This window comes from Bos javanicus, chromosome 17 (genome assembly GCF_032452875.1).
Source record: "Bos javanicus breed banteng chromosome 17, ARS-OSU_banteng_1.0, whole genome shotgun sequence".
Lineage (NCBI taxonomy): Eukaryota > Metazoa > Chordata > Mammalia > Artiodactyla > Bovidae > Bos > Bos javanicus.
In genome coordinates this window covers 44,382,911-44,392,794 of record NC_083884.1, presented here as the reverse complement: position 1 = coordinate 44,392,794, position 9,884 = coordinate 44,382,911, and the positions used below count along the sequence as shown (strand labels likewise).

The following is a 9,884-nucleotide window of genomic DNA, read 5'->3' as shown; positions in this document are numbered from 1 at the left end:
TGATGTATTGGACCCCATCCCCCTAAGTGAATGTCTTAGGGTATGGGGCTGTTGGGAGGTGATTAGGGTTAGGTGAGGTCTTGAGGATGAAGCTCTCAGGAATGGCATCAGTGCCTTTCTGTTAGGACAGACGAAGAGAGTTGAATTCTTCACTTTCTGCCGTGGGAGGTTAGGAGGAGTCCATCTGTGATCTGGAAGAGGGCCCTCACACAACTCAACCACACTGGCTCTCTGACTGCGGTTTATAAGGCACACAGCTATGCACTTTGTTACAGCGAGCCAGAACTTAACTAAGACAAATGTTTTAGTGTCCTGAATGTGCTCAGGACAGCGCTTGGCACAGAAGGACTGTGCACTGAGTGTGAGATTTTAGCAGCTTTGTTGTTGTTGTTGTTTTCTTAGTAGCTAAGTTGTGTCTGACTCCTGCGATCTCACGGACTGTAGCCCACCAAGTTCCTCTGTCCAGGAAATTCTCCAGGCAAGAATACTGGAATGGGTAGCCATTCCCTTCTTCAGGGGATCTTCCCAGCCAGGGCTCGAACCAGAGTCTCCTGCACTGGCAGATGGATTCTTTACCACCGAGCCACCAGGAAAGTCCATTAATAACTTTTTATCAATAGCAGCTTTACTTCACTGGGAAAAGTACAGAATTTGCCTTTCATTTCCACTTGTCTAGTCATACCATTTTCCTGGAATCAAGTGAGATAAGATGAGTTTTTGTTGTGGCTCCATTTTGCTCAAATCATCTCCTCTGCTGGCCACACCCTCTCTAGCCTCAACGGCCCCCCTCCCCTCTACTTCCCTGTGAGGCTGTTACCTCACTTTTCCAAAGACCACTTCAAACACACCTCCTCTGTGTCATTCTCACTATTGCTTATTGCAAGGTTGTGTTAGTTTCTGTGTTGCTGTAACAAATTGCTAGGAAGTTGGTGGCTTAAGACAACAGAAATTTACCTTCTCACAGTTCTGCAGGCCAGAAGTTCAAAATCAAGGTGTCAGGAAAACTATGCTCCTTCCAGAAGCTCCAGGGAGAATAAGTCCCTGGTTCAAGAGCTTCTGGTGGTCCTGGTGTTCTGAGGGTCATAGCAGCATGTCTCCAGTCTTCAAGACCAGTATCTTCAAGTCTCTCTCTGTTGGTCATCACATTAGCTCTCTCTTCCTCTGTGTAATCTCCCTCTGGTTCTCACTTGTGATGGTTGAAGACCCACTCACTTAGTTCAAGATAATCTCCCCAAATCGAGATTGTTGGCTTAATCACTTCTGCAAGGCCCTTCTTCCTGGTAAGGCAAGGTTTACACATTCCATTGATCAGTATCTGGTATTTTTATTTTGGGTGGCCATTTTTTGGACTACTGCATAGTGATCCCTTCTTTGAATATGCAAATGTGTTGATATTTTTCTAATAGCACTAATATCATTAAGAAATAATTATATGTCTCACATGTGTAGTTACCTGTTGCCTTGTTTTTGATGTATTCTAAATCTGCTTTTATTATATTCAAGTGCTAGGCCTTAGGTTTGCCAAACCAAGAAGACCAGATTCTTACATGCAAAGAGCTTGTAGCCTAGTTGGAGAGATGGACAAGTGAAGAAATAATTGCAAACAAATGTGAGGGTGCTAAATACGCAGAAAAATCAGAGAGCGGCAGTCCCCTGGGGTCATGTACCTGTTCAGAGCACGTGGGCCTAAAATTGCTTCGAATATAGAGGTTATATCCAATTCATATATTTCTGAACACTAATTACTAGAATCTTGATTGAGGACTTTTAATATTACTAACCTGAAATGTGCACGATATGTAATTAAAAACCTTTTAGTGACTGTGACCCTAATTCTTTGAGGTATTATGCAGAATAAAGGCCTCTACACTGTCTCCTTTTCTTTAAAAACATAATTCCATTTGACTACAATTTCTTGTTCTTTGCTAAGATGATAGGGAAGCATCTTATATCTTGGTCTATTGACTTATTTATCTCCCTCCATTTTGAAATAATTGCATCCTCAAAGGAAAGTAGGATTGTCTTACAATCTCTGCTCAACCTTCTGAACTAACCCTTAAGTTAATATCTAAGTGGCATGAAAGAGCTTTGATCTCTTCATTCTGATCCTCTGGTGATTGGCCCTCTGATGTGGAGGAATAAGTGTAGTTGCTCCTCTCATGATCCACCTTTTAGGATTTTTTTCCTCCAAGGGCCTCAAGGACATTGACTTTAGGTCAGAAGTGTTGCAGAGTTATGAAAGTTACAGTCTGGTTACAACTACATGTTCACTTATGACAATTTTTTCTTCCAATAATTTATTCCCACCTGTGTAAACAACAAGGATGATCTTTTTATTTGTGTGGTTTAGTCTTAATAGAATTATTACATCCTGATTTTTGTTACATTTTATAATACTTCTACTCCCTTCACTCAAAAGCATCTTCTGTTCTGTGTGTCTCCCTGATAAAAAATTCTCACTTTAGCCTAGATAACCATAACTACAGTAAACTGGCTTGTTTGAACATACAGAAAAATTTTCTATGACATTTAGTAAAGAGAGTAAAAAAGACTTTATTCAAGAGGGGCTCCTGAACTAGTCAGCAGGCTCAGCTTCTGAATAAAGAAAAGTAGGAATTCATAGCCAGGAAACAGGGTGAGGGGTAATGAGCAGAAAATCACTAAAAGGAAGCAGGAAATTCTGGGGGGATGAACCAGCCTGAAAGGATTCCTGCTGAAGGTGGGTTAGAGTGATCAGCTGTCCAAGGTGGGGATGAGGAATTTGATCTGACATGTAGGGTGGTCAGATATCAACAGTGGATGATTCTGGCTGAACTGACCTAGTGGGATCCTTGCTAAAATTGGACCCTACAAGGATGGAGACAGGAGCCCCAGGGAGACTTTGGGTGAGCAGACATCTCAGAGGGGTAAGATGAGAATTTGATCCAAAAGAGATTGTCTTTTCTGAACATTCATGAGGACATTAAAAATATATGAGAAAATCTTTCACCATCCCATCCTGGAAGGTAACTTATGCCTGCAGATACTATGTGTTTCATGCACTGCAGCCAGCAGTTATTGCCATTCTTGAGTTAGATATAAGAACACTGAGGTTCATATTTGTAATTTATAAATATATGACATCATTAGGGCTTCCCCAGTGGCTCAACAGTAAAGAATCCACCTGCAATGCTGGAGATGCAGGAGACATGGGTTCAATGTCCGGGTGGGGAAGATTCCCTGGAGGAGGGCATGGCAACCCACTCCAGTATTTCTGCCTGAAGAATCCCATGGACAGAGGAGCCTAGTGGGTTACAGTCCACAGGGTCATGAAGAGTTGGACATGACAGAAGTGACTGAGTACAGCATGTGACATCATTACTTTCTGGTAAATATATGTAAAGTAACATTTAAGTGAAACAACAACAACAAAAAAGAACACTGGGGCTCAGAAAAGCTAGGTAGACTTTCCAAGACCCAACAGCTAGGCAGTGCTGAAATGAACTAGTTTAGGATGACCTGGGATCACAGTGCATAATTACAATGGAGAAACTGGGAGTTGGAGAAGGTAACCACATGGAGCAGGTCATCTGCTGTGATGGAAGGGACCTGGGGCTACAGTGGTCTGTCTCCACCCTCTTCCTGCCCTCAGCTTCCTACAACAACTTCCACTGGCCTAATCCATCAGGAAGGTAGGGGACAAGGGAGCTTTTCAATGCAGTCCACATGGGACATGGCCCAGAGTGGAGAAGAGGGAGCTGATATAGGGGAGCAAACAGGAGTTATCCATTTGAGGGGTGACAAAGTTAGGGTAATCTGTGTTCTGGGTTCAGTGTTTGTATGTTAAAGCCCTCATATCCAATAGCTCAGGATGTGGCCATATTGGGAGACAGATGTTTAAAGAGGAAAACTATTTTTAAGAATGTGGCGATTCGGTTGGACCTAATCTAATTTGACTGGTATCCTCAGAAGAACTTTGAACACAGATAAGAATAGAGGGATTATGACATGAAGATTCAGGGGGAAGATAGCCATTTGCACACTGTGGAGAGAGGCCTGGAGCAGGTCTTTCCCTGATGGCCCAAGGTAGGAGCCAACTGCGATGCCTCAATCTCAGACTCCAGGCTGTGATAAAGGGAAGTTATTCTGTTTACTTCACTCAGGCTGTGGTACTTTGCTGTATCAGTCCTCAGTTCAGTTCAATTCAGTTCAGTCACTCAGTCACGTCCAACTCTTTTCAACCCCATGATTCACAGCATGCCAGGCCTCCCTGTCCATCACCAACTCCCAGAGTTCACACAGACTCATGTTCATCAAGTCAGTGATGCCATCAAGCCATCTCATCCTCTGCCATCCCCTTCTGCTCTTGCCCCCAATCCCTCCCAGCATCAGAGTCTGTTCCAATGAGTCAACTATTTGCATGATGTGGCCAAAGTACTGGAGTTTCAGCTTTAGCATCATTCCTTCCAAAGAAATCCCAGGGCTGATCTCCTTCACAGTGGACTGGTTGGATCTCCTTGCAGTCCAAGGGACTCTCAAGAGTCTTCTCCAACACCACAGTTCAAAACCATCAATTCTTCGGCACTCAGCCTTCTTCACAGTCCAACTCTCACATCTATACATGACCACTGGAAAAACCATAGCCTTGACTAGACGGACCTTTGTTGGCAAAGTAATGTCTCTGCTTTTGAATATGCTATCCAGGTTGGCCATAACTTTCCTTCCAAGGAGTAAGCGTCTTTTAATTTCATGGCTGCAGTCACCATCTGCAGTGATTTTGGAGCCCCCCAAAATAAAGTCTGACACTGTTTCTACTGTTTCCCCATCTATTTCCCATGAAGTGATGGGACCGGATGCCATGATCTTCATTTTCTAAATGTTGAGTTTTAAGCCAACTTTTTCACTCTCCTCTTTCACTTTCATCAAGAGGCTTTTGAGTTCCTCTTCACTTTCTGCCATAAGGGTGGTGTCATCTGTTTATCTGAGGTTATTGATATTTCTCCTGGCAATCTTGATTCCAGCTTGTGCTTCTTCCAGCCCAGCGTTTCTCATAATGTACTCTGCATAGAAGTTAAATAAACAGGGTGATAATATACAGCCTTGATGTACTCCTTTTCCTATTTGGAACCAGTCTGTTGTTCCATGTCCAGTTCTAACTATTGCTTCCTGACCTGCATATAGGTTTCTCAAGAGGCAGATCAGGTGGTCTGGTATTCCCATCTCTTTCAGAATTTTCCACAGTTTATTGTGATCCACACAGTCAGTCAACAACACAAGAGAAGACTCTACACATGGACATCACCAGATGGTCAACACCGAAATCAGATTGATTATATTCTTTGCAGCCAAAGATGGAGAAGCTCTATACAGTCAGCAAAAACAAGACCAGGAGCTGACTGTGGCTCAGATTGTGAACTCCTTATTGCCAAATTCAGACTTAAATTGAAGAAAGTAGGGAAAACCACTAGACCATTCAGGTATGACCTAAATCAAATCCCTTATGATAACAGAGTGGAAGTGAGAAATAGATTTAAGGGACTAGATCTGATAGATAGAGTGCCTGATGAACTATGGATGGAGGTTCATGACATTGTACAGGAGACAGGGATCAAGACCATCCCCATGGAAAAGAAATGCAAAAAAAGCAAAATGGCTGTTTGGGGAGGCCTTACAAATAGCTGTGAAAAGAAGAGAAGTGAAAAGCAAAGGAGAAAAGGAAAGATATAAGCATCTGAATGCAGAGTTCCAAAGAATAGCAAGAAGAGATTAGAAAGCCTTTTTCAGCGATCAATGCAAAGAAATAGAGGAAAACAACAGAATGGGAAAGACTAGAGAGCTCTTCAAGGAAATTAGAGATACCAAGGGAACATTTCATGCAAAGATGGGCTCGATAAAGGACAGAAATGGTATGGACCTAACAGAAGCAGAAGATATTAAGAAGAGATGGCAAGAATACACAGAAGAACTGTACAAAAAAGATCTTCATGACCCAGATAATCACGATGATGTGATCACTCACCTAGAGCCAGACATCCTGGAATGTGAAGTCAAGTGGGCCTTAGAAAGCATCCCTACGAACAAAGCTAGTGGAGGTGATGGAATTCCAGTTGAGCCCTTTCAAATCCTGAAAGAGGATGCTGTGGAAGTGCTGCACTCAATATGGCAGCAAATTTGGAAAACTCAGCAGTGGCCACAGGAGTGGAAAAGGTCAGTTTTCATTCCAATCCTAAAGAAAGGCAAATGCCAATGAATACTCAAACTACTGCACAGTTGCACTCATCTCACACGCCAGTAAAGTAATGCTCAAAATTCTCCAAGGCAGGTTTCAGCAATACATGAACTGTGAACTTCCAGATGTACATGCTGGTTTTAGAAAAGGCAGAGGAACCAGAGATCAAATTGCCAACATCTGCTGGATCATCAAAAAAGCAAGAGAGTTCCCGAAAAACACCTATTTCTGCTTTATTGACTATGCCAATCAGAATGGCCACCATCAAAAATATCTACAAACAGTAAATGCTTAGAGGATGTGGAGAAATGGGAACCTTCTTTCACAGTTGGTGGGAATATAAATTGATACAGCTGCTATGGAGAATAGAAAGGATATTCCTTAAAAAAAATAGGATTAGAACTACCATATGACACAGCAATCCTACTACTGGGCATGTTCCCTGAGAAAACCATAATTGAAAAAGACACATGTACCCCAAGATTCATAGCAGCACTATTTAGAATAGCTAGGACATGGAAGCAACTTAGATGTCCACCAATAGATAAATGGATATAGAAGATGTGGTACATATATACAATGGAGTATTGCGTGTGTGCTAAGTTGCTTCAGTTGTGTTTGACTCTTTATCATCCTTATGGATTGTAGCCTGCTATGCTCCTCTGTCCATGGGATTCTCCAGGTAAGAATAATGGAGTGGGTTGCTATGCCCTCCTCTAGGGGATCTTCCCAACTCAGGGTTTGAACCTTCTCTTCTTATGTCTCCTGCATTGGCAGGCAGGTTCTTTACTGCTTGTCCCACCTGGGAAATCCACAATGGAATATTACTCTGCCATAAAAAAGAACAAATCTGAGTCAGTTCTACTGAAGTGGATGAACCTAGAGCCTATACAAGCTGAAGTAACCTATACAGAGTGAAGTAAGTCAGAAAAACAAATAATGTATATTAATGCATATATATGGAATCTAGAAAACTGTTATTGATGAGCCTATTTGCAAGGAAGGAATGGAGACTCAGATGTACAGAATTGACTTGTGGATGCAGTGGGGAAGGAGAGAGGGGGATGAGTGGAGAAAGCAGCATCGGCATATATACACTACCATGTGTAAAATAGATAGCTTGTGAGAAGTTGCTGTATAACACAGAGAGCCCAGCCTAACACTCTGCGATGCTCTAGAGGGGTGGGAGTGGGGAAAGGAAGGGAGACTCCACAGGGAGGTGATATATGTTTAACTATGGCTGATTTCCATTGTGGTACATCAGAAATCAACACAACATTGTAACGCAATTTTCCCCAATTAAAAGTAAATTAAAAAAATAAGTGAAAGTTGCCCAGTCATGTCCACCCATTTGCGACCCTATGGACTATACAGTCAGTAGAATTCTTCAGTCCAGAACACTGGAGTGGGTAGCCTTTCCCTTCTCTAGGGGATCTTCCCAACCCAGGGATTGAACCCAGGTCTCCTGCATTGCAGGTGGGTTCTTTACCAGCTGAGCCACAAGGGAAGCCTAAAATTAAGAATTAAAAAAAAAAAAAAAGGAAAGAAAAAGAAAAATGCTAAATCCCTTAACTTGGGATATCTGTTTTTTTTTTTTTAATTTACAATAATTTTTTGATATTCAGACTACCTGCCTTTTGTTGCAAAACTTCTATATAACCTGGCTCCTCCCCTCCCCTCCTCAGAGCAGTTCTCTCAGGGTTGCTTGAGGTGCTGTCTCCTGGACTTGAAGTCTCAAACATTCCCATTGAATAAAATGTAACCCTCAACTTTAAGATTGTGAGTATTTTTAAGTCCACATCTCTTTGCCTTCAAACAACGATTTATTAGCTCTAGAAACACCACTGTCATCACTCTCCTCTTCTGTCTCTCACCATGCTTATTGATAGTCCTTAGTGAAAGCTCTAATCAGCTTTTGTATGCACCTCCTACAGGTAAAGGTAAACTTTCAAAGGCAAGTGGTCTATTCAAATATGTTACTATAATTAATTTCTTCCACCATGAACTGGCCACCTGAACCATAGTTTATTAAACACTAAATAGTTCAACACATTATAATTGAATATTTTTAATATAGGAATAATAAAAATGATGTATTCCTCTTACTGGCAAATCCTTGGTTTAATAAACATAAAGACAAAGGAGAGCACAATTTTGAGAGCTTGTATCTAGCATTTAATATTTTGTTTATATGAATGAACTTCTTTATAAATTTGTCTTTCCTTGAAGTTCAGCTCCATATTTAGAGTTAAGGAAGTAAACTGAGATAAGTGTTATGACTGGAAACTAGATGACTTACAATTTTACTATTTAGAAATACTCTCTGTTCTAAACTAATTTTTAATATGATGCTTTATGAAGATGAAAATAAGAGTGGTACTCAGGTAGATATGCCCCAAAGCAGAGCTGTGTAAACATTTCCCTGATGTTGGCTCTGGGAGCATTGACTTTATTCTAAACATTCAAGTTTGGCATTACTGAGGATGGCTGGAAAGGCTAGAAGTTCTCAGAATGTGGTTTCAGATTTCACTTCTCATTTATCTCAAAGTGAAACCAAACATTGCAGAACATGCTCTCACAAATAGACCTTTTAACATTTTGAATTAAAAGCATACAACCTGAGGCTAGAAACTGGTTTTGAAATACTTGTCCCAGAAAAATCAATTGCTTATTTTCATTTAAAATCTAGAAACAGTTTAAAGTGGAAAAGTTTAAGCTCCATTACAAGAATCAGAGTTTTCTATGTAATTAATTGTCAATCTTTACTGTTACATTAATGAAATCATTTCCCTAAAGTATAAGGAAGTATAAAGACTTCTATCTATGGATGCCAAGAATAGACCTGTATGGTCCAAAATAAAAAATAAATACAATTGTCATTTAATGCATCAGTCCCTTTCAAACTTGTCATTTTCATTTGTGGTATCAAAGATAGAATACTCATAGTTTTTTTTTTTTTTTTTAATCTACCTATATAACAATCACAATGTAATCAGCCTGGTAATTCAGAAATTGCTATCAATGTTGCAATAGTTTTTTCAACATTTAATCATGCTTTTGAACTTTACACAGGTGACTTCAAATTGTTTTAAAAATTAAAACCTTTTTTTGTTTGTTTGTTTGTTTAAAAGAAAAATTCAGGAGGCAAATGGTAGACATACAATACAAATGACCTTTTGGGAAGTTTTAGCTCAAATGGAGAAATAGTAAAATGAGTGGTGGTTGGTGGAGAAAGTGGGATCAAAATAAGATTTTACTTTTTTTTTTTTTTGAAGATGAGAGAAGTAATACGTGCTTGTATGCTCTTGGAAATACTTCAGTAGAGGGAGAAAATTTGGGGAAGCAGAAAATAGCAGGAAGATTGCTGGTGAAAAAACTTAGTACACACATGGAGGAATGAAATTTAGATAAAAACACTGGTAGTTCAGTGAAGGCAAAGCTTATAGGACAGTGCTGGTGAGTGGAAGATATGAAAAGGGACTCTGGAGATTCTTTTCTGATGGCTTCAGTTTTGTCAGTAACAGAGAATGAAGGTTCCGGACTGGGAGTGATGAAGAAGGAAGTGTGGGAAGTCTGAAGAAAGGAAGTAGGGAGGGTCCTTAAGGGAGCAGCAGAGGGAATACCTCCAGCTTACTCTCCCGTGGGGTCCATGGGCACATGATTTCCTGTTTTCCAT

The 9,884-nt window shown here is 40.6% G+C and overlaps 1 long non-coding RNA gene across 1 annotated transcript in view; it reads right to left on the bottom strand.

Annotated features, from left to right (window-relative positions):
* Window positions 1–960: 960 nt before the first annotated feature.
* The window catches only part of LOC133228686 (uncharacterized), a 29,436-nt gene continuing 20,512 nt past the window's right edge, over window positions 961–9,884 (bottom strand). The window contains exon 3 of the long non-coding RNA XR_009730338.1: window positions 961–1,277. This is a non-coding gene — a long non-coding RNA (uncharacterized LOC133228686). The remainder of the gene's footprint in view (window positions 1,278–9,884) is intronic.